The following is a 26,025-nucleotide window of genomic DNA, read 5'->3' on the forward strand; positions in this document are numbered from 1 at the left end:
CTTGCGCTACTATGATGTTGTTACTAATACGTCTACCTTTAATGAATGCCTGCTGAGAAGGATGGATGTAATCTGGCAAATGAGACTTCAATCTATTAGCCAAGGACTTAGCAATAATTTTATAAACTACATTACACAGGCTTATAGGTCTAAAATCTGAAGGTAATTTACAAACTATCTTTTTGGGGATAAGAGCAATATGAGTTTCATTAAGACGAGGAGGCAGAACACCTGTAACGTAAAAATTCCTTACCAGTTGAGTAACATCATCACCAATCCAGCTCCAAGCTGTTTTATAAAAGCCCGCATTAAAGCCATCCGGACCTGGAGATGCATTCATCCTCATTTCTTTTAAAATCTTCCAGAGTTCCTGCTTATCTGGTATTGAAGTAGTAAAGTCTTGTGTGTCCTGAGGAAGAGTAGTACTTAAAAAAGGTCTACAATTATTAGGACTTAAAGATTGAAAAATGTTCTTAAAGTAGTCTACAAATTCATTTGCAATGTCCTGGGGATCAAAAAGATCTTTGTCTTGAGCATCCTTGATGGAAAGAATGCAGTTGCGTCTCCTACGCTTAGTGACAGCATTATGAAAAAATGAAGTATTCCTGTCACCGAGAGTAGCCCAATGTTTCTTGGCCCTTTGCCTGTAATATTCATTAAGCTTGGACATGTTTCTTTCATATTGAGCTACAAGCTGAACCTCAACAGAATGTTCCTGATCCTCAAGGGGTTGTACTTGGATGTTGTTGATCTGTTCTTCCAGAGATCGTAATTGTTTTTGGAGGGAATCTTTTTTCTTGCACCATTTTTTAAGTGTTCCTGCAAGATTATTAGCCCTGATGTGGAAGGGCATGTTTACTGTAGAGGACCAAGCATTATTAGCAACAGTGTGGAAGTCCTCTTCCAGAGCCCACCAATTTTCAAACTTAAAAGTCAACCGAGGCCTGCAAAACTTCGATTCCGTGGAGACCAATATAGAAGCATGATCACTCAAAAATAATAGGCAAGTTAAAAACATTAGTGTTCGGAAAAAGATCACACCATTCAGCATTTGCCAAGCAACGATCAAGTCTTTCAAACACAGGTTTGAAAGAAAAACGTCTATTTGTCCACGTATAAGCAGGGCCAGAAAAGCTCAAGTCGAACAAACCACATTGCTTAACGTACCCATTGAAAGCACGCATACGATTTTTATACACATTAACAGAGGAAGTTTCTGTATCATACATAATATTATTAAAATCTCCTAAACAAACTACTGGTTTGTCGAGATTATCACATACAAAATTGAAAATAAACTCCCAGATCATATTAGTAAGACGATGGTGGGGATCTCCATAAACACATACAAGTACAAACTCTACACTAGTGGGACAATGCACAGCTAAAGCTAAGATACCGACCAGACGTGGAAGGAAAGATGTGTACCACCAGACAAAAACCGACCGATCATGGTTCAACGGTGACTCATCCCGTTCCCACTACTCGCTGAACGTGGGGCCTCAACCTCATCCATGACCAGAAGAAACTGCCACGAGTCCCCGACTGTTTACACCCAGCTCTCTCTCCCACACGTGGCGTCTCCCTTCCCTACCCCTACGGGCGCGTGAGTTGTGAGCCCCAATTTATCATCCTTATCCGGTACATATCCATCCTGCGCACCTGCGAAAAAAAAGAAGACGAGAAGCTTCTTGGCTACGTGGCGACCATCCGGCGCCCCAACAATTCGTCGGACGACTCGTAGTAGTCGGCGGGGGACATTTTACTAGCAAAGGGAAGAAAAAGCGGCGTTTTTTTCTTACTTCGCGTCGCTTGCTTTTATCCGTGGGCCTCCTTTTAAAAAGGCGCTACTTTTCTTCGCCGCTTCCAATCCCCCCTCTCTCCTCTCCTCTCCTCTCCTCTCTTGCGTTTCTTCTTCCCTCTCGGCTTCTCCTCCCTCTCTCTTGACGGCGAGCGGCTATGGCGACGGTACAGGCGGTGGCCAAAGGGACCCTAGTCTCGCCGTGCGGCAACCGGGCCGCAGGATTTGGTGTCCGGCGGCGCGGCGCCGTGGCGGCCCGCATGTCGCCCTGCGCGCCGGCGGCCGTGCGGATCGGCAGGAAGAGCCCGTTTCTTGGCGCCAGGCTCACGGTCGGTCCCAGGAGATCGAAGCTCGTTCCTCGGAATCTAGTCGCCTCACCGGTGCAGGTAAATTTAATTTTCCGCCTCACCGATTCTCTTTTGATCGTCGGTGTCCTCTTTTTTTTTTCTTATATATATATATAATGCTATATATTTTCCCTGACTTAACCTGTTCTCCGCGATAAATTCGCCGATATAGTCATTCTATCCGAATCTCATCCGCATGCAGAGTTGAACACTTATATTTGACTTTCTGCAATTTTGCAACTAATCTCCAACTATTGTGGTGTGCGGGGCCAATATGCTGAGCTGTTTGTTCTGTTGCAGATGAATCTTGCGTTTGCGAAATCCACCAAGTGGTGGGAGAAGGGCATGCAGCCCAACATGAGGGAGATTGAGTCCGCCCAGGACCTCGTCGACTCGCTGGCCAACGCCGGCGACAGGCTCGTCGTCGTTGACTTCTTCTCCCCTGGCTGCGGCGGCTGCCGTGCCCTCCACCCCAAGGTGAAAATCATGGCTGCGGACATGTTGATAATACTACAGTTCTGAAGCTCCACTGTCGTGTGATATAAAAAATTTGTGGTGTTCTTAAATTATTTTATTTCCCTATGCAGATTTGCCAGTTTGCGGAACAGAACCCAGATGTGCTGTTCTTGCATGTGAACTACGAGGAGCACAAGTCGATGTGCTACAGCCTCCATGTCCATGTTCTGCCCTTCTTCAGGTTCTACAGGGGAGTCCAGGGCCGCCTCTGCAGCTTCAGCTGTACTAACGCAACCGTAAGATACTAATCTGGTCATGTGCACTTTCATGCTCCTGTGAATTATAGGCCGCCAGAGGAGTCAGAAACAAACAAACCATGTTTCAAGTTCCAAGAGATCCTCCCAAACTTACCTATCAAGGCTTTGAAAGTCCTCTGTATAGCGTAACTTTGAGCTTACTGATAGTGGAGAAATCGTAGGTCTTTCACTGAATTTGAAGGAACATATTATGGTCTCATCTTATTCTAGACGTGTAGTCTCTTGCAGGAAGCGTATCATTTACCATTTGATGAGATGCTTACTATGGTGGCAATTGTCTTTTCAGATAAAGAAGTTCAGGGATGCGCTTGCCAAGCACAATCCGGATAGGTGTAGCATTGGCCCTACCAGGGGCCTCGAGGAGTCTGAGCTGCTGGCCTTGGCTGCGAACAAGGACCTGGAATTCACCTACACAAAGCAGCCAGAACCAGTTCCGAGTGGAGACACGGAGGTCATTGCTCCTGGGAGCCCAAGGCTTCCTCCACCTGCAAAACCGTTGGTTCGGCAGGGGTCCGGAGAGAGGACCTTGGTCTCATCAGGAAGATGAGATTGTGATGTGACGATGGTCTAAATGGGATCGCGTCCATCGGTTCTCTGTACAGTTTCTCGATTGTTGTTGGTGTGTATAGATTGTACTCTCTCATGGTTGTGTAGAGTGCAGGCTTGATAGATTTTTACTACTTGTCAAGCCTGCCCCGCCTGTGTCTGCTAGAAGCGTAGAAGTAGAAGCAATACTGTAGTAGTACCAGCAAGTATTGTGGGTAATCCTCTGCCAGTAAATTGTATGGTAGCTGTACAAGTTAATCTGAGTGCCCGTATATTCAGTTATCGTGCCTGCGTTGCTCTTCTATCAAATACTCCTATTTGGTTTGTTCCTCTTGTAGTAGTTTTGGTCATTAGAAAATCTGAAATCCCGCGGCTGCTAATACAATATTCTCTTGCGTTCCTGCATTCCCATCTGCGTGGTGAGGTAACAGGTATTACATGTACTCTCTTTAAAGAAATTGTAGGTATTACATGTACTCTCTCCAGAGAAGAGGACGGAGCAACCTGTAAATTTTATCCGTTCGTGAACAGGGATAAGTCCGCAGACATGGATGGACGTCATCCAATTCAAATTCTTTTTTAACAAACCGGTGGCAAACAAGCCCAGCCCAGATTTTGTGAAAACATGACGTATATAATTACATTTTGAACAGTTGGAAAAAGAGACTTGTCCCTGAACCTATCCTACGGGGATTTCGTACATGTTAAAAAGGATTTCGTGCAAGTACATGTTATCCTAAAAGGATTTCGCGCAAACATGACGTATTTAATTACATTTTAAACAGTTAGAAAAAGAGACTTGTCCCTGAACCTATCCTACGGGGATTCCTTACATGTTATTAAAAGGATTTCGTGCAAACGTGACAGATTTAATTATATTTTGAACATTTAGAAAAAAAGACCCGCCCATAAACTTATCCTACGGCGGCGGCGCCCGGCCTAATCCCGTGTCGTCCTCCTTCAGCGATAAGTCCGATGAAGTGAAGGTGTGGTTTCCGGCGAGGAAGAATAGAAGACAGGAGACGGACCGGCACATATGGGACACCAGGCCCCGCCGCATCCTGTGGCCTACTAATCCTCGAAGGAGTCCGCGCCATGTCCGTCGCTGGTCGAAGTGAGATCCACGAGGGGAATAGTGGCACCGACGCTGTCGTCGTCCCACCGAGCTAGCTGATGGTTTGTCGGCGACGCGTACGAGGTGCAGCTGGTGATGTTCTCCTTCGCGATCGCCTGCAGCTACGCCTCCGCGGCTGCCGCTTCCTGGCGTGCGGCGGCTTGAGCGCAGATGGCATCGTAGATGGCACGTTGCTCCGTGACGAAATTTGGCGCTAGGGCCATGGCTGCCATGGCATCCTCGCTCGCCACTCGTCGTAGATCTGGCCCTCCGCCAGCCGGTACTGCTTCAGGAGGAACATGTTGTACTATTGTTTTTCCTGCGCCTGATGAAACGCCAACAAAGGCGACGACGCAGGCTGCACCTCCGCCATTGCGGCGTTGAACTGCGCCTGCGCCTGCTGTCACATCCCTAGTTCTGACAATGTCTAGTGCATGCATTAGGGTGTTACATCATGTTTAAATTTCATTAAACCTGAGATGGGGATGGACTAAGCCCTAACACCAAATGAATTCAACTAGGGTCAAAATAAAACCCTTTTCATTGAACTCAAAATGTCCTCTAAAAATGTTCAACATTTCTGGGTTGAGGTGGAAGCATCTACCAAAAATGGTTTATATTTTTGCAGGGCATATTTGGTCACTGAATTAAATCATATTGTATTTGACTTTGGGCATTTAAATATTATAAATAATTTAAATGCTCAAATAAATGTTGGAAATTGATAAGGGTCACTGGAATAATTCAGAAAGCACCCATAATTATTTTCAGGATTTTATAAAATGATTTGATATTAAGACAAATCAAAAACAAATTGCAGAAATAGAAAAAAATAAAACAGAACAGTAAATAGAAAAAAAGAGAGAGAGAAGCCCAGCTTACCTGGCGCCACGAGCCGGCCCAGCTCCCCCCCTGGCCGGCCCAGCCCACCAGCGCCTCCCCTGTCGCCTTCCTCCTCTGCCAGGAGGACGGGCACGCGCCCGGCGCGCGCGGCCACGCGCCCCGGCCACCTCCTCCCTGCTTCGGCCACCTCCTCCCTGCTTCGGCCACCTCCTGCCTCCCTGCTTGCCTCCACCACTCCCTGGAGACGCCACGCGGCCCCACGAACTCCCTCACTCTCTCCCGAGCTCTCCCCCCCTCCTCTGTTTCTCTCTCCCTCTCGTGCCGAGCGCAGCCGTCGCCACCGACGCTGTTCGCCGCGGCCACCGGCCACCCCTCGCCTCGCCGATGCCTCCAGAAGAACCGCCGCGCCTCCTTCTTCGTCTCCACCAACCCATGTGACGTCGGAAGCCTCGGAGCGCCGTCCCCGACGTCTTCTTCCTCCTCGGGCCACCGAGATCGCCGGCGACCTCCCGTCGTCACCAGCCCCTCCCCGAGCTCGCTGACCTCCTCTACGACACCGCTGTGAGCTCCTACGCCTCCCCTCCCTCTTTTCCCCTTCGATTGCGCCCTGTAGCCTCGATTCCACCGGAGCCGCGAGCTCGGCTCCGCCGGCGATGTCGCCGCCGTCGTTGCAGGTCACCGAACTCGCGTCCGAGCACGACCTCGAGCTCGTGGATCTTCCAGGAGCCCGCCCAGCCTCTCAGCTCGCTCGCTCGCCAAGCGTAGCCCCGTGCCCGTGCTGGCCCGAACTCTGGTCGCCGCCGCGGGCCCCGTTCCGGTGAGCTCGAGCCACCCCAGCCCCTGCCGCTTGCACAAATGGATGCGGGCGACTCCCAGCTACGCGTAGAGCCCCTCAGTCGCCGTTTTAGTCGCCGGAGGAGCGATCCCGAAGCCCTCCGCCGTGCCTGTTGCCGCCGGCGTTGAGCCGCCGGCCTGTTTGGGTCATTTGACCGGGGTTTGACCCCCCTGGGTCGATGACAGGTGGGGCCAGCCCCCTGTTAATTAGCTAGTTTAATTTAATTAAATAACCCCCCCTGCGGACAATGACATGTGGGCCCTTTTGTCCTAATCCTTAATTAAACTAAAATAAACCCCCCCCCTGACGCTGACCAGTGGGCCCGACCCCCCCCCCTAACCTTTTTAATTAAACTAAATAAACCCCCCTGTTAACCTGTGACGCTGACATATGGGTCCCACAGGTCAGGTTTGACCTGGGGGCGCCCTGTTGACCTGCTGACGTCAAGGTGATGTCATGCTGACGCCATAATTCATTTTCTGGAATTATTTTAATTCTAAATAATCAGAAAATTCCAGAAAATGCCTAAAACTTCAATAATTCATAGAAAATTAACCGTAACTCCAAATTAAATAAATTATATATGAAAAATTATCAGAAAAATTCAAGGAATCCATCTGTACCATTTTCATGCATGTTAGAACAACTTATAGGTGCTGTTTAGCACAAATCATATAAAGGGCATTTAAATAATCACATATGGAGTTTGAATTTGAATCTTGTATTCAAACCAACTTCATTTAATCTGTTGCTAGTTGCATTAGCTCAAAACACATTCATTTTGCCATGTCATGATCATGCATCATATTGTGCATTGCATTGATTGTTTTCTCTGTGTTGCCGGTATTTGTCCCCTCTCGATAGACGCGATACCGACGATGTGATCGTTGACACTGATGAAGACTCAATGTTATCTTCAGAAGTGCCAGGCAAGCAAAACCCCCTTGTTCATTCCGATAAAATCCCACTCTCTCGCTCCTGCTCTCTTTTACTGCATTAGGACAACATCGATTCATCTGTTACTTGCTGCGGTAGCTGAACCCCTTTATCCTTTGCATGACCTGTCATTCCACAGTAAATAGATGAAACCCACTAGCATGAGTAGGAGTTGTTTGAGCCCTGTTGTGCCTACTCATTCATGCTTGTTTGTCATGCCTGCTACTGCTTAGAGTTGAGTCAGGTCTGATTCATCGGGGATGAATCAGAGGCGTGTGAACATGTCCTACTATGTGTGAGCTAAGCGTGTGAACACGTTTTGGTAAAGGTAGCGGTGAGAGGCCATGTAGGAGTACATGGTGGGTTGTCTCATTGCAGCCGTCCTCAGGAACTGAGTTCTGTGTTTGTGATCCATGATTCAGCTACTGCCACGCATTGGGCCCTGAAACCAATGGACCCTCTCGACTTCTTGATTCACCCTAGTCCTCTGTCCAGGAGTTGCAAGTAGTTTCTGGTGTTTGTAGTATGCTGGAGGCCGTGGCAGCGCTGACCGTAGGGGTGGGCTGTGATGCGGTAGGCACGTGGCCGGGTAAACCGGGCGCCCGTTTGGTGTCACGGAACCCTGTTCACATCGTTTGGGGCTGTGAGCGAAACTCCGGCCGGATCTCCTCATGGATGGAACCCGAATAGGCGATAAACCTGGACTAGAGATTTGAGTGTTTAGGCAGGCCGTGGCCGACACCCACGTTGGGCTTCCGCTTGAAGGTTGCCGAGTACATGTCGTGTAACGGCGGTAAGTGGTGAGAGCGTGTGTGAAGAAGTACACCCCTGCAGGGTTAACATCATCTATTCGAATAGCCGTGTCCACGGAAAAGGACTTCTGGGTTGCTTATATCAGTTCATAGACAAGTGAAAGTGGATACTCTAAAATACGCAAGATAAGCGTGAGTGCTATGGATGGCGTTCTCGTAGGGAGACGGGAACGGATCCATAGTGGTGTATTGATATGGTGAATATGTGGACTCGTGTGCGCCACCTCAAAAGAGTCGCATTGCAGTCGTAGTTAGGATAGCCACCGAGTCAAAGCTGGCTTGCTGCAGTCAAACCCACCATCCCCTTTGTTGATAATGATGCATATGTAGATAGTTCTGATGTAAGTCTTGCTGGGTACATTTGTACTCACGTTTGCCTATTTTATGTTTTTGCAGAGAGACTTCAGTCTCACTAGTAGTTCCACGTGGACTTCGACGTTTAGCTTGATACCTCAGCTACGATCTTGTGCCCTCGGCAGGATCTGATAGATAGTCAGGCTTCTCAGCCTTTTTCATTTATAGATGTCTGTACTCAGACATGATAGCTTCCGCTTGTGCTTTGACTTGTATGCTCTGATTGTTGGGTCATGAGACCCATGTTTGTAATATCTCGCTCCTCGGAGCCTATTGAATAACTACTTGAGTCGTAGAGTCATTTTGTGATGCCATGTTGTATTGCACATATCGAGCATATTGTGTGTATGTTATTGAAATGCTTGGTATGTGTGGGATCTGACTATCTAGTTGTTTATCTTTAGTAGCCTCTCTTACCGGGAAATGTCTCCTAGTGTTTCCACCGAGCCATGGTAGCTTGCTACTGCTCCGGAACACTTAGGCTGGCCGGCATGTGTCCTTCTTCGTTCCTGTGTCTGTCCCTTCGGGGAAATGTCACGCTTTGAGTACCGGAGTCCTGTTAGCCCGCTACAGCCCGGTTTACCGGAGTCCTGCTAGCCCAGTGCTACAGCCCGGACCCACTTGCTGATGACCGACACGTTCGAAGCTGGGTCATGGATGCCTGTCCCTGTAAGTCTGTGCCACTTTGGGTTTACGACTAGTCATGTCAGCCCGGGCTCCTTATCATATGGATGCTAGCGACACTATCATATACGTGAGCCAAAAGGCGCAAACGGTCCCGGGCAAAGGTAAGGCGACACCCGTGGGGATACCGTGCGTGAGGCCGCAAAGTGATATGAGGTGTTACCGGCTAGATCGATGTGACATCGAGTCGGGGTCCTGACAGCGTTGGTATCAGAGCTTGACTGCCTGTAGGATTACCAAGCCAAACTGGTCGAAGTTGAGTCTAGAAATTCTTAGTTATATAAGGGAATTGATTGTGGGATGGAACGTAAGGCTCTTTTTACTCCTTATACCTTCATGCCCTTCTGATCTGAGTCATCATCTTATCTTCTACGGGGATTAAGAACTAGGATATCTCTTCTTTCTATCAGGATCACGTGTTACTAATCCGTAGACTTATAAGATTGTTGATTCAAGCCTCAGTTCAGCTCCTACTACTTCCGTATGTTAACTGTTGATCTCGAAACCTTGATATTGTGCTTCTGAGTGGTTATGCCACCATTTTTGTGAATGTCTCAAATCTTTTCTGAGCATTTACAGCCGTTATGCTGTCCGAGTCATCCCAGGTTTCCAAACAGTCTGATGCATTTGCAAATCCCTTCCTCCTGTTTCCGATGTGCCTTTGGTCAGATTAATCACACAACTCAGTGAGTTGAGGTACTTTACTGCCTCGACCTTTATGTTGGAGTTATTATTATGACTCTAGGTGTCTTAGGGGATCATCTAGTAGTCTAGCCATGATTTATGTTCCAGTGTGATGACTCTGGCCGTCATTATCGAAAGCATCCCGTGATGCCATTTAGTAGGAGGTATTCTATCCTGGGTTTTGAACCGAGATTCACCCTACTTGCTTCATGTTGATAGTTTTGCTCGTTCCTTTAGGTTATTAGTAACCTTTGCATTAGTCCTCGATGTTCGTGGTATTCCTTTCTTCCAAATACTATGAACCGCTTATGGCAGATGTTCCTCGCTGATCGAAAGATCACAATCAGAGTGCTCTCGATGGGTTCTCGATTCTACATTGTGACTCTGCCAGTTCTACCTTTCTGCATGGGTTATCCGGAAGAAATATGTGGAATTCGTTCGACATGCTAAACCATGCATCCACAACTCAGAAAATCGCATGTTCCTTTGAGTTGCTCTCTTTAGTTGCATTCTGACCCTCGTCTATCAATTGATAGTCAAGGGTATGCATGCATTCGTTTATCGATGCCTATTACCCTTGTGGTACGTCAAGCCATTCTGTCCTGAATGACTTGGAGAAACAAAACTCCAGTACCTCATCCATATCTAGGATTGGGTCAAAGTAGTTGTGTTCCGCAGATCAAGTTACAATCCAGCTTCTGGTCTGCTCTACCCTGAAGTATTACCTTCTTTATGATAGGAATTTCATGAGAATTGCACCACCTTTTGTGAATTCTTGACATAGTGATACTTCTCGCCATCCTTTTTCATTCCTCGGTTCCGTGTTGTTGCAGCCGGAGTGCCGACAGGTGAATCATGATGTGTGAACTCAATACTCCTAGCAACCCCATTGCTTGGTAGTTAATGGACAATAATCTTATTCTTAGTATGTTGGTTATTGAATCACCATTCTAAGATTGATCATGCTACTAGTCCTTATTTCCTGGTGCACTCTTTGATTGATGAGTTAGGATTTTTGTCAAGTCCTCGCTCATTTGATCATATCCATCTTGCCCTGAAAAGCAAGATTGTTCCTTCGAGCTTAGTAACATATCGGTGGTTCGTGATTTTCCGAATATCTTCTCGGAAGTATTACCAGGTTGTCACCTGACCGCTATGTTGAGCTCGTGATCAAGTTGGTTTCTTGTGAACCACCTTCTCTCCAAGAATCGGTGTTAGATATCCCTGAGCTAGTTGGTTAAGCTAAACGACAACTTGGAGGGTTGGAAGATAAAAGCTTGCCTGACTTAGTTCGTTCCAAAGGGATATTCTTGTGTAGTGTGTGTTGAAGAAAGATGATATCTTCATCGATTGGTCCCTGTGATCAGTTGCTGGACCTATTGTCTTATCAATCCTTTGATTTGAGTGTGGGCTATCGTCAAATCAAGTTAGAACCAACGATGTTCGTAATGTTGTCTTACTCGTGGTTGATCCCTCGAGCATACACCATTATATCTTTGGGTCTGACCAATGCTATCACCGTGTTCACTACGATGGTGGAAGTCCATTGATATGGAACTTCCGATGAATTGTTGTTGAGCCCATGACAACATCCTTATCTCCTCCATGATGTTGTTGAACATTAAGTTAGTGTTGGAACTTTTGAAAGCATTTCTTCATGCCCCGTTCATGAAGTATATGTTTGGATGAAAGGAGTGACTTCCTTTGATTCACGTGCATTTTGATGTAAGTTGCCGTCGTGAATTCGAGAAGCATGTTTTTGCCTCCTCTGGAACCATCCCAAGTCAGTTATGCACGTGCGAAGTATTCTGTGGTTTGATAGACTGATCATCTTCATTCCATATGTGTATCCTAGCACATCAAGCCACCGACTGATTTGTTCAAGGAGAAGGAGTATCTTCATAAGAGCTAATCCGGACTTATGAAAGAACTTCGATATCCTCGATGATGGCTCCCAACCAGAACTCGGTAGTGTTTTATTGTAAGACTACCATGTGGGCATGCTTGTCTGGGACAACGTGTTCACATGTTTGTAGCAGAACCAGCTCATGTTTTGGAGCTTGCTATCGTAGTTCATTTCCCGAGAATCTCGCAACGTCATCTCGTCGAGTTGTGTTGCAAACTTTCATTTTTCTTCCTAGACTCGATGAGTCTGGAATATCCTGACACCAATCAGATCTGAGTCTCAGGCAGATATGATGGTTGGAACATTTCCCAAAAACTATAATATTGGTCCCTCGATAACCGGTAAGTGGATGTCGTGGCCACACACCCAGCCGGAAGACCTATTATTGTAGTATCTTGGTTGAGGAAGTTGGCCACTTCCCATAAGGATTTCGTAGGATTTACCCTCCGTAACTGTTCCTTATGGATTCTATTGCTCCCGAGTCCGACCTTTACTTGATGTTCTAGTTAGCAAACCATATCTAAGAATGGGTTACACTAGCACGTCAAGGAGAACATTAGAAGCGGAGTGCTAATGTCTCTCGTCGATCATTCCAGATTTTTGTTTCCTTGGCCTTCGCTAGGGTGAAATCTGAGAAAGTGTTATCTTCATTTGCATCTGCATCATCCCATCACCATTCATCATGGTAGTAGTTGTGTTGCCAGGATCTTGACATGTTGGTAAAACCTTGATGATTATGGAAATGCTCAAGTTCTTGAGAGCACGCACAAGCGCTACGTGTTATCATCGGCACTAACGGGTTTGCTCTAGTTCCTCGGCAATGCTATGACTTCAAACAGTGAATTCACTCTCTATTGTTGGGTTCTTCCCCAGTTACCAGAATCATTCCCAGCATTTGCATTTTGTTCCCAGCTTGCACCCCAATGTGCCATTCTACCATGGGTCTCTTCCATTTCGGTGTAAGCAAATTCATCCATTACGTTGTCTTCAACAAGGTAATCCACATCATCCAAGTCTGAGTATGCCATTCTACCGACCCCCTCCAAACGATCGTTGTGAATTGCCTTAGGCTGGTATGAAGAGTTTCAATGATCTCGAATCAAAAGTAATTCTTTTTGCCACTTAAGGGGATAATCTACGAATCACCCTCCTTCAGGATGTTTCGTCGTGGTATCATGGCAACTCAACTCCTCGCTACGTTGACAATCGTTTGCCACCTTCTTAGGTATGAAATTGTTGTCTACCTAGCGAACCTTCGTCATCTGTTCCACTCCATCCCTCTAGAGGTGTGCTTCGTCTCTCAGCTCGAGAGATATTGTTATGTCTCATTCCATGAGTTGTTCGATCTTCAAGAAGATCGACCCTTCTAAAGTCTCCTTCTTCCCTCCATGTCATGTTGGCAGGATTTCTCAAAACAAGACATCAAGACAATGATGGTGAATGAATCAACGTTCAATTGAAGTGCACCCTGGATCGTGAAGATTATACTAGTCTGCGTTACCCCTTCACCTTACCCTACGCTTGAATCTCGAGACGAGATTCTTGTCTAGTGGGGGTGAGTTGTCACATCCCTAGTTCTGACAATGTCTAGTGCATGCATTAGGGTGTTACATCATGTTTAAATTTCATTAAACCTGAGATGGGGATGGACTAAGCCCTAACACCAAATGAATTCAACTAGGGTCAAAATAAAACCCTTTTCATTGAACTCAAAATGTCCTCTAAAAATGTTCAACATTTCTGGGTTGAGGTGGAAGCATCTACCAAAAATGGTTTATATTTTTGCAGGGCATATTTGGTCACTGAATTAAATCATATTGTATTTGACTTTGGGCATTTAAATATTATAAATAATTTAAATGCTCAAATAAATGTTGGAAATTGATAAGGGTCACTGGAATAATTCAGAAAGCACCGATAATTATTTCCAGGATTTTATAAAATGATTTGATATTAAGACAAATCAAAAACAAATTGCAGAAATAGAAAAAAATAAAACAGAACAGTAAATAGAAAAAAAGAGAGAGAGAAGCCCAGCTTACCTGGCGCCACGAGCCGGCCCAGCTCCCCCCCCCCTGGCCGGCCCAGCCCACCAGCGCCTCCCCTGTCGCCTTCCTCCTCTGCCAGGAGGACGGGCACGCGCCCGGCGCGCGCGGCCACGCGCCCCGGCCACCTCCTCCCTGCTTCGGCCACCTCCTCCCTACTTCGGCCACCTCCTGCCTCCCTGCTTGCCTCCACCACTCCCTGGAGACGCCACGCGGCCCCACGAACTCCCTCACTCTCTCCCGAGCTCTCCCCCCCTCCTCTGTTTCTCTCTCCCTCTCGTGCCGAGCGCAGCCGTCGCCACCGACGCTGTTCGCCGCGGCCACCGGCCACCCCTCGCCTCGCCGATGCCTCCAGAAGAACCGCCGCGCCTCCTTCTTCGTCTCCACCAACCCATGTGACGCCGGAAGCCTCGGAGCGCCGTCCCCGACGTCTTCTTCCTCCTCGGGCCACCGAGATCGCAGGCGACCTCCCGTCGTCACCAGCCCCTCCCCGAGCTCGCTGACCTCCTCTACGACACCGCTGTGAGCTCCTACGCCTCCCCTCCCTCTTTTCCCCTTCGATTGCGCCCTGTAGCCTCGATTCCACCGGAGCCGCGAGCTCGGCTCCGCCGGCGATGTCGCCGCCGTCGTTGCAGGTCACCGAACTCGCGTCCGAGCACGACCTCGAGCTCGTGGATCTTCCAGGAGCCCGCCCAGCCTCTCAGCTCGCTCGCTCGCCAAGCGTAGCCCCGTGCCCGTGCTGGCCCGAACTCCGGTCGCCGCCGCGGGCCCCGTTCCGGTGAGCTCGAGCCACCCCAGCCCCTGCCGCTTGCACAAATGGATGCGGGCGACTCCCAGCTACGCGTAGAGCCCCTCAGTCGCCGTTTTAGTCGCCGGAGGAGCGATCCCGAAGCCCTCCGCCGTGACTGTTGCCGCCGGCGTTGAGCCGCCGGCCTGTTTGGGTCATTTGACCGGGGTTTGACCCCCCTGGGTCGATGACAGGTGGGGCCAGCCCCCTGTTAATTAGCTAGTTTAATTTAATTAAATAACCCCCCCTGCGGACAATGACATGTGGGCCCTTTTGTCCTAATCCTTAATTAAACTAAAATAAACCCCCCCCCCCTGACGCTGACCAGTGGGCCCGACCCCCCCCTAACCTTTTAATTAAACTAAATAAACCCCTGTTAACCCCCCTGTCACTGACATATGGGTCCCACAGGTCAGGTTTGACCTGGGGGCGCCCTGTTGACCTGCTGACGTCAAGGTGATGTCATGCTGACGCATTAAATGATTTTCTGGATTTAAAATAAATCAGAAAATTCCAGAAAATTGTTTAAACTTCATTAAATCATAGAAAATTAACCGTAACTCCAAATTAAATAAATTATATATGAAAAATTATCAGAAAAATTCAAGGAATCCATCTGTACCATTTTCATGCATGTTAGAACTACTTATCACTACTGTTTAGGACAAATGAAGTGAATGACATTTAAATAACCACATATGGAGTTTGAATTTGAATTTTATATTCAAACCAACTTCATTTAATCTGTTGCTAGTTGCATTAGCCCAAAACACATTCATTTTGCCATGTCATGATCATGCATCATATTGTGCATTGCATTGATTGTGTTTCCTTCTGTGTTGCCGGTATTTGTCCCCTCTCGATAGACGTGATACCGATGATGTGATCGTTGACACTGATGAAGACTCAATGTTATCTTCAGAAGTGCCAGGCAAGCAAAACCCCCTTGTTCATTCCGATAAAATCCCACTCTCTCGCTCCTGCTCTCTTTTACTGCATTAGGACAACATCGATTCATCTGTTACTTGCTGCGGTAGCTGAACCCCTTTATCCTCTGCATGACCTGTCATTCCACAGTAAATAGATGAAACCCACTAGCATGAGTAGGAGTTGTTTGAGCCCTGTTGTGCCTACTCATTCATGCTTGTTTGTCATGCCTGCTACTGCTTAGAGTTGAGTCAGGTCTGATTCATCGGGGATGAATCAGAGGCGTGTGAACATGTCCTACTATGTGTGAGCTAAGCGTGTGAACACGTTTTGGTAAAGGTAGCGGTGAGAGGCCATGTAGGAGTACATGGTGGGTTGTCTCATTGCAGGCGTCCTCAGGAACTGAGTTCTGTGTTTGTGATCCATGATTCAGCTACTGCCACGCATTGGGCCCGAAACCAATGGACCCTCTCGGCTTCTTGATCACCCTTGTCCTCTGTCCAGGAGTTGCAAGTAGTTTCTGGTGTTTGTAGTATGCTGGAGGCCGTGCGCAGCGCTGACCGTAGGGGTGGGCTGTGATGCGGTAGGCACGTGGCCGGGTAAACCGGGCGCCCGTTTGGTGTCACGGAACCCTGTTCACATCGTTTGGGGCTGTGAGCGAAACTCCGGCCGGATCTCCTCATGGATGGAACCCGAATAGGCGATAAACCTGGACTAGAGATTTGAGTGTTTAGGCAGGCCGTGGCCGACACCCACGTTGGGCTTCCGCTTGAAGGTTGCCGAGTACATGTCGTGTAAACGGCGGTAAGTGGTGAGAGCGTGTGTGAAGAAGTACACCCCTGCAGGGTTAACATCATCTATTCGAATAGCCGTGTCCACGGAAAAGGACTTCTGGGTTGCTTATATCAGTTCATAGACAAGTGAAAGTGGATACTCTAAAATACGCAAGATAAGCGTGAGTGCTATGGATGGCGTTCTCGTAGGGAGACGGGAACGGATCCATAGTGGTGTATTGATATGGTGAATATGTGGACTCGTGTGCGCCACCTCAAAGAGTCGCTTGCAGTCGTAGTTAGGATAGCCACCGAGTCAAAGCTGGCTTGCTGCAGTTAAACCCCACCACCCCTTTGTTGATAATGATGCATATGTAGATAGGTCTGATGTAAGTCTTGCTGGGTACATTTGTACTCACGTTTGCCTATTTTATGTTTTTGCAGAGAGACTTCAGTCTCGCTAGTAGTTTCACATGGACTTCGACGTTTAGCTTGATACCTCAGCTACGATCTTGTGCCCTCGGCAGGATCTGATAGATAGTCAGGCTTCTCAGCCTTTTTCATTTATAGATGTCTGTACCCAGACATGATAGCTTCCGCTTGTGCTTTGACTTGTATGCTCTGAGTGTTGGGTCATGAGACCCATGTTTGTAATATCTCGCTCCTCGGAGCCTATTGAATAACTACTTGAGTCGTAGAGTCATTTTGTGATGCCATGTTGTATTGCACATATCGAGCATATTGTGTGTATGTTATTGAAATGCTTGGTATGTGTGGGATCTGACTATCTAGTTGTTTATCTTTAGTAGCCTCTCTTACCGGGAAATGTCTCCTAGTGTTTCCACCGAGCCATGGTAGCTTGCTACTGCTCCGGAACACTTAGGCTGGCCGGCATGTGTCCTTCTTCGTTCCTGTGTCTGTCCCTTCGAGGAAATGTCACGCTTTGAGTACCGGAGTCCTGTTAGCCCGCTACAGCCCGGTTTTACCGGAGTCCTGCTAGCCCAGTGCTACAGCCCGGACCCACTTGCTGATGACCGACACGTTCGAAGCTGGGTCATGGATGCCTGTCCCTGTAAGTCTGTGCCACTTTGGGTTTACGACTAGTCATGTCAGCCCGGGCTCTTTATCATATGGATGCTAGCGACACTATCATATACGTGAGCCAAAAGGCGCAAACGGTCCCGGGCAAAGGTAAGGCGACACCCGTGGGGATACCGTGCGTGAGGCCGCAAAGTGATATGAGGTGTTACCGGCTAGATCGATGTGACATCAAGTCGGGGTCCTGACACCTGCTCCATGGTGAAGTCGGCGTGCACTGGACGCGCGGGAGCCGGGACGGAGTCGTCGGAGCCCGTCTCCATCGTGGTGTCGTTCTCATCGTCGGAGACCTCGAGCGACGACGGTGTCCTGGATTAAGGAGTACCAACCTAGTTGGCCCGCAGTTCTTGAGCCGAGCTCAGGGGCCCCCATTCTCATAAGAAAGGACCCCGAAGTCTCGCACCTCGAGATGATCAAGAAAACTTCTGCCGAAGACTTAACGTGTACTCTAATGACATCTTCGGCCGCCGCCATGTGCATCCTTAGATCTGCAATCGACTATGTAACCCTAGGTGCCCTTCTTGTTTATATATAAGTCAAGGGGTTTAGCCTGTAGAAGGGATCTGATCATAATCACATCCATCTAGCCTTAGGGTTAGAACACGACTTACGATCTTGAGGTAGATCAAGCTTGTACTCGATACACAATCATCAATACAATCAAAACAAGACATAGGGTATTACCTCTTCGAAGGGGGCCAGAACCTGGGTAAATACTGTCTCCTTTGTTCCTTGTTATCACTGATATGAGATCCACAACTCAGGACTCCCTACCCCCGAGGTCTGCCAGTTTTACCACCGACAGGCGAGCTGGCTAGCAAGCCGGCCTCGATCTGTCTGGCACAGTGGCTGTGCCAGGCGGCGGCAAGGGCAGCCACCGCGTGCTTCATCTCCAGCGACAGACTGTCCCACAGCTTTCCCGCTGGCGGTCATGACGGATGTAGTGAAAGGGAGGAGGATGTGAAGGGGCTTGTGTTGTGGCGTTAGCCAGGTGTGGCCGCCTTTATATAGTGGATTCCGGTGAGGTGAGGCGTCCGGGTGCGTCAATGTGCAGCGGCCGGCAGGCCTGCTTAATGGCGGCACATGGACGGACAACAGCATTGAATGAGCTTGGTAGATGTCCGTCCCGCCCCGTCCAGTAACGCGTCTCCGACATTGAACAGGCATGGACAACGGAGAGCGTCGCGGGCGCCGCCCTTGGCCGGCGCGTCGCTTCAGTGGCGGATGCTGTGAGAGGTCGTGTTCGCCCTGAGCCATCTTCAATGTTGAGCCGCGTGCTCTACATCAGGATGAATGCGAGCTTTTGGCTCGGGGCGGGAGCGCCCGACGGAGGGCCAGGACGGTCAGAAGCGTGCTTGGAATCGGTCCGGACTTCCGCAAACCTCCCGCGTGTCTCCGGTTTGCGGGCGAAATCGTGTCCGGACCGCCCCACGAATCGATGCAGGTCGGCGTTGTATGGCTTTCAAGGTCCGAACAGCACGGTACGGACGGTTGTGGAAGTTTTGCGGGGAGATGCCCTTAGATTTCTGTAGTTTGAAGCTGGACTTTGGAATCGGACAAAACGGGAAGGTGGAAAAGAGAGGATTTTTGAAACTTAACAAACAAGGCACAGGCCTTGTGGTTGCTCTCCCTTGAACTGAAAAAAGGGTGGTCCTGCTGAGCTAGATCGAGTTGTTCAACCATCAATTTTCTATCACAGAGTCTTATGGATGGTATACATTACTTGAAAAAATGGTTGGTATTATCAATTGGATCAGCATCGTATGCGCTGTCATATCATTGTTTTGCCATAGGATAATAGGAACAAGAAATGAGAAAGCATGGGGTGCAGAATATATAATTAGGCAAGAACATGCCATGCCATATCATCAAGCGTATGCATATTAATTTTCGTTACTTTCTTCTCCTTTCCCGACGCATAATTGCATATCCTTGTCCACAGGGCTGGCCTCTGGTTTTCCTTATCAGACGGACAAGGACCATGAGATCTGGCTGGAAGACTTGTGGATTTCCCATCCCTCGAGTGGGCATCACTCTTGTCGGCTATAACAGGTGTGCGTCCCTTGGCTTCTCGAAAGATTCAGCTCCCTGATAACTGCGATTCTGGAGGCTTCCTCCCAGCTCGTCGAAAATAACGGCATGTCGACGCCAGCTACGTGGCAACGCGCTGGGTTCCAGTTGAAACGTTCATATTCTGGTCGACTGCACCTGTTGGTCTGGTTATCTGCTGTAGCAATCTTCACGTCGCAATACATCGGAACCTGGATTTTGTAGGTTTTGTAAAGCCAACTCCAGCGCATGACCCAAACGAACATTCGTTTTGACCGGTTTTCATCCGTTTGGGATGGTAATGGGTCTCACATGTTCGTGTAGGGCCGTCACCGTGTTGGTGCGTTCAACACGTGTCCGGATTCCAAATCATATCCGGGATGGATGTGATTAAAAAATCATAAAAAACTAAAAAAAATGCTGAAAAATTTAAAAATAAACGCAAACATAAAAACATAATTAAACATCATAGCCCCCGAACGCCCCGTTCCACCGTTTGCATAGACATCATTAACATAAAATAACAATAGAAAAGCGTCCCTGCGCGCTCCTGCCGTACCCGTCGCCGTCTCCTCAAGTGTCGCCGTTGTCGTCGTCGTCGCCAGTGAGGTCGATGAAGGGCGGCGGCGTCCAGAGATGGGCCGGTCCCTGGAAGGCGGAAGGCTCCTAGAAGGTGGGAGGCGCCTGCACCACCTCACCCCGTGGCGACGTCTCGCGCTCCGGTGACCGCGGCGGTGTACGGCACCGGTTCACGGCCCCCATGCCGTCGGCCATGTCCGCGGCCGTGCACGACCAGCTCCACCGCTGTCCCACCAAGCCCGGGTGGAATGCGACGACAAGTAACTCCTCCAGCACCTCCTCCCTCATCTCCAGCTCCGGCACGGCCACGTCGCCGGCCGCAGAGAGGGCAATCATGGTCTCCGGGCCCTCCCATTGGCACTCATCGTGTGTGTTCATGAAGTCTTCCATGACACGCTGAAGGAGCCGGGCCTCCTCCTCCTCTGTCATGCGAGGAGGTGGTGGTGGCGACGGAGAGGGCGACGGCGACGGTGTTGGTGTGATGCCGCGCACCCGCGTATGCCCGCGCACGCGAGGAAGGCTCGGAGCACGCGCGCGGCGCTCACGTGGGCGCCGCCGCCCCGATGAGGTGCCGACAAAGAAGGATGTGTGCCGCGTGTCATGCTCGTCCCGAAACCACATTTCCCAGAGGTCGGAGTCGACGGCGTACCTGTGGTCATAGTAGAGGTCGTCTGGCAGGAGGCGGCGGCGGCGTTCGATCTTCTCGCGGCATGCACGGCCGCTCGTTGGGACCAACGGGATCGGCACCCGATCAACGGACAGATGCCAGTTATTGGGGAGGTGAACGTCGCTCCAAGGGAGCGGCGTCCTTGTCTCCCGATAACGACGGCAAACATCCGCGTGGATGTACTGCTGGACGCGCTCGCCGCCGGCCGTAGGGCCGATGGTGAATGGGGCAGGCGCGGGGGCCCTCCGTGGGGCGTGCCGTGGGGGTGATGCGGGCTCTGCTTTACACCGTGGCAGCGGCGGCCAGAGGACGAGCCAGCCTCGTGGTCGTGCGCTCCCTTGCGGCCGGTGTTCTACCGCCCCATGGCTGTCAGTGGCTGGCAAGGAAGGGAGAAGGAGGGCTAGGGTTTGGTTGTCGGGTTTCGAGGAGGCCGCGACGACTAGAGTGGGAGCATGGACTGCGAACGGTCCACGACTTCCCATTTAAGAAGGACGCCTACCGCGCACCTGGGCACATGACAGGGGGGCCGACCGCGCATGCACATTTATATTGGGCGCTGGGAGGTAGGTGGCCGCCTGCCACGCGACCCTGATGCGGGCAAGCGGTGCGTCCGTTTGCTGTCCGCCTGGACCCAAACCGGGCGCATGTTTGCGCTCGAAATGGCTCAGGCCGGACACAAAACAGACAAGATGGGTCGAGGCCGTCGCGCGCTCGGCCGTGTTGTCTGTCCATTTTGCCCCAAACGAACGGGGCCGGACGGGATGGGGTCGCGCGCTGGAGTTGGCCTAAGGGCGTCACCAACGCCGAGCTCCAAATTCAACACCATATTCCTTTGCAGACAGGTAGGCCAGTCTGCAGGCCAGTCCACGAACAGTGTTGTTGGAGCCGACCATTCAACCGTACAGGCATACATTGCAAAACAAAATTTTACGAACCAAAGAAATTACATGTAAACTGGATGACTTTCATCTAAATCAAAGCAAATTCATTACATTTTTAATATATTTCATTAAAAAAATGACCGAAGCAAAACTTAGTCTAAATCTAAGGCAGCGACCGTCCTCCCAGTCCTTGTGTCCCCTCCAGTGTTGGCCGTGTCCATGTCCGACCAAGATGAGACCCGTGAAGTGAAGGTGCGATTGCTAGCGACGAAGAGTAGGACATGGGACACACACCGACCCACTTAGGACTCGAAGCCCCGTCGCCTCCCATGCATTGCTCCTTGTCGGAGTCCACGACCTATCTATGAACATGGTAGATACCCCAAAAATGGAGGAGGTGACAACCCCAGTAAAAGGGGTGGCAATCCTCATAATGGCAGTGGCAGCAACGGCAACAACAACGGAGGAGGAGGCAGCGGTAATGATGGAACGATTATAAACCTGATGATGTCGCGGATAAAATCCTTGACTCCAACGACGAGGATGCCCTGAACGAATCTCCATTACAAAATTTACTCTATTTAGTGACGCAAAACCTCATGACGAAACATGAAACATTGCCAAAGATCATTTTCTGTGACAGTCCACCGTCATGAGGTTCCCCCCGGGGGCAACGCCCTCGACAACTTTGGCGACGTTCCAGGTTGATTTTTGGAGACGTATTCAGCCATCATTAGGCATGTCCATTGTTTGTGATGAGTCTCAGTGTCACAGTAAATGTTGGTGGGTCATTTTTTGTAAATATAAATAGGAAAATAACAACTAATTGTTTTTCAGTTGACTCATTTAGTGCGAACACATCACAAAATAGCGAGAGCATGGAATTGAGATGGTCTGCTTCCCTCCTAACAAAGGGAAGTGGGATCGTTAGCTTAGGGCCCTCCTCTCATACCATGCCCTCGGCCAGTCGAGAGGACAACACAATGAGGTGAACGCAGTGGTATGCCGAGGTGAACGCGGCTGCGGCGGTATGACAAGGTCAATCACCACTATTGAAGGGCGAAGTCACGCGCGACTACGACAACATGAAACAGGGGCGATTTTAGGCGAGATCTGTATACTGAAAAACATCGTAGCAAATATCAGGTGCATTCTATTTACTTTTCATATTATACAGACAATGGATTGTAGTTGGACTAATGGAACACAGCCAACTCCACCTTACATGGCTGGCGTGATTATTTTATGGAATTCACACTTGCTCACAACAACGGGGCCGAAGATATGTTGTGCCCATGCAAACATTGCTATAATGTCCCTGATTACTTGTATCTGCATTGGTATTTCCCCGAAGACGAGAGGATGATGCAACACAACAAAGGTAAGTATTTCCCTCAGTTATGAAACCAATGTTATCAATCCAGTAGGAGAACCAAGCAACATTATGTAAACAACACATGCACACAAACAACTAAAACTTGCAACCCAACGCGTAAGAGGGGTTGTCAATGTTGGAAATATGCCCTAGAGGCAATAATAAAATGGTTATTATTATATTTCCTTGTTCATGATAATTGTCTATTGTACATGCTATAATTGTATTTACCGGAAACCGTAATATATGTGTGAATACATAGACCACAACAAGTCCCTAGTGAGCCTCTAGTTGACTAGCTCGTTGATCAACAGATGGTCATGGTTTCCTGACTATGGACATTGGATGTCATTGATAACGGGATCACATCATTAGGAGAATGATGTGATTGACAAGACCCAATCCTAAGCATAGCACAAGATCATGTAGTTCGTTTGCTAAAACTTTTCTAATGTCAAGTATCATTTCCTTAGACCATGAGATTGTGCAACTCCCGGATACCATAGGAATGCTTCGGGTGTACCAAATGTCACAACGTAATTGGGTGGCTATAAAGGTGCACTACAAGTATCTCCGAAAGTGTCTGTTGGGTTGGCATGAATCGAGACTGGGATTTGTCACTCCGTATGACGGAGAGGTATCTCTGGGCCCACTCGGTAATGCATCATCATAATGAGCTCAATGTGACTAAGTAGTTGGTCACAGGATCATGCATTATGGAACGAGTAAAGTGACTTGCCAGTAACGAGATTGAACGAGGTATTGGGATACCGACGATCGAATCTCGGGCAAGTAACGTACCGATTGACAAAGGGAATTGTATACGGGATTGCTTGAATCCTCGACATCGTGGTTCATCCGATGAGATCATCATGGAACATGTGGGAGCCAACATGTGTATCTAGATCCCGTTGTTGGTTATTGGCCGGAGATCTGTGTCGGTCATGTCTGCATGATTCCCGAACCCATAGGGTCTACACACTTAAGGTTCGATGACGCTAGGGTTATAGGGAAGGTTTGTACGTGGTTACCAAATGTTTTTCAGAGTCCCGGATGAGATCCCGGACATCACGAGGAGTTCCAGAATGGTCCGGAGGTGAAGATTTATATATGGGAAGTCATCATATTGCCACTGGAAGTATTTGGGGGTTTGCCGGTATTGTACCGGGGCCACCGAAGGGGTTCCGGGGGTCCACCGGGAGGGTTCACCTGCCCCGGAGGGCCCTATGGGCTGTATGTGGAAGGGAACCAGCCCCTAAGAGGGCTGGGCGCCACCCCCCAGGGCCCATGCCCCTAGGGTTGGGGGGGAACCCTAAAGGGGGCGCCCCCCTTGGCTTGGGGGGTAAGCCCCCTCCCCTTGGCCGCCGCCTCCCCTCTAGATCTCATCTAGAGGGGCCGGTCCCCTTCCCCCTTCACCCTATAAATAGAGGGGAGGAGGGAGGACAGCTGCACCACATCCAAGGCGCAACCCTCCCCCTCTCCAACACCTCTCCTCCTCCGTTTGAGCTTGGCGAAGCCCTGTCGGAGAACCACTGCTCCACCACCACCACGCCGTTGTGCTGGTGCTGGAGCTATCTTCCTCAACCTCTCCCTCCTCCTTGCTGGATCAAGGCGCGTGAGAGGTCACCGGGCTACACGTGTGTTGAACGCGGAGGTGTTGTTGTTCGGCGCTTAGATCGGAATCCACCACGATCTGAATCGCTACGAGTACGACTCATTCATCCGCGTTCTTGTAACGCTTCTGTGTCACGATCTTCAAGGGGATGAAGATGCACTCCCCTCTCTCTTGTTGCTAGTTTCTCCATAGATTGATCTTGGTGATGCGTAGAATTTTTTTAATTTATGCAACGATCCCCAACAGTGGAGTCAGAGCTAGGTCTATGCGTAGTTTCTATGCATGAGTAGAACGCAAGTTGTTGTGGGCGTCAATTTTGTCAATTTACTTGCTGTTACTAGTCTTATCTTGATTCGGCAGCATCATGGGATGAAGCGGCCCGGACCGACCTTACACGTACGCTTACGTGAGACAGGTTCCACCGACTGACATGCACTAGTTGCATAAGGTGGCTAGCGGGTGTCTGTCTCTCCCACTTTGGTTGGATCGGATTCGATGAAAAGGGTCCTTATGAAGGGTAAATAGCAATTGGCATATCACGTTGTGGTTTTGGCGTAGGTAAGAAACGTTCTTGCTAGAAACCTATAGCAGCCACGTAAAAACTTGCAACAACAATTAGAGGATGTCTAACTTGTTTTTGCAGCATATGCCGTGTGATGTGATATGGCCAAAAGGATGTGATGAATGATATATATGTGATGTATGAGATTGATCATGTTTTTGTAATAGGAATCACGACTTGCATGTCGATGAGTATGACAACCAGCAGGAGCCATATGAGTTGTCTTAATTTATTGTATGACCTGCGTGTCATTGAATAACGCCATGTAATTACTTTAGTTTATTGCTAAACCGTTAGCCATAGTAGTAGAAGTAATAGTTGGCGAGACAACTTCATGAAGACACGATGATGGAGATCATGGTGTCATGCCGGTGACAATGATGATCATGGCGCCCCGAAGATGGAGATCAAAAGGAGCAAAAAATGATATTGGCCATATCATTTCACTGTTTGATTGCATGTGATGTTTATCATGTTTTACATCTTATTTGCTTAGAACGACGGTAGCATAAATAAGATGATCCCTCATAAAATTTCAAGGAAGTGTTCCCCCTAACTGTGCACCATTGCGAAGGCTCGTTGTTTCGAAGCACCACGTGATGATCGGGTGTGATAGATTCTAACGTTCGCATACAACGGGTGTAACCCAGATTTACACATGCAAAACACTTAGGTTGACTTGACGAGCCTAGCATGTACAGACATGGCCTCGGAACACAAGAGACCGAAAGGTCGAACATGAGTCGTATAGCAGATACGATCAACATGAAGATGTTCACCGATGATGACTAGTCCGTCTCACGTGATGATCGGACACGGCCTAGTTGACTCGGATCATGTATCACTTAGATGACTAGAGGGATGTCTATCTCAGTGGGAGTTCATTAAATAACTTGATTAGATGAACTTAATTATCATGAACTTAGTCTAAAATCTTTGCAATATGTCTTGTAGATCAAATGGCCCACACTAATGTTGCCCTCAACTTCAACGCGTTCCTAGAGAAAACCAAGCTGAAAGACGATGGTAGCA

The 26,025-nt window shown here is 48.9% G+C and overlaps 1 pseudogene across 1 annotated transcript; it reads left to right on the forward strand.

Annotated features, from left to right (window-relative positions):
- The first annotated feature begins 1,852 nt into the window (after positions 1 to 1,852).
- LOC123092254 (thioredoxin-like 1-2, chloroplastic) lies at positions 1,853 to 3,749 on the forward strand (annotated as a pseudogene). Its single transcript, XR_006444427.1, has 4 exons — positions 1,853 to 2,187; positions 2,449 to 2,625; positions 2,736 to 2,900; positions 3,208 to 3,749. The product of XR_006444427.1 is annotated as a thioredoxin-like 1-2, chloroplastic (transcript).
- The last annotated feature ends 22,276 nt before the right edge of the window (positions 3,750 to 26,025 follow it).

This window comes from Triticum aestivum, chromosome 4B (assembly GCF_018294505.1).
Source record: "Triticum aestivum cultivar Chinese Spring chromosome 4B, IWGSC CS RefSeq v2.1, whole genome shotgun sequence".
In the NCBI taxonomy this organism is placed as follows: domain Eukaryota; kingdom Viridiplantae; phylum Streptophyta; class Magnoliopsida; order Poales; family Poaceae; genus Triticum; species Triticum aestivum.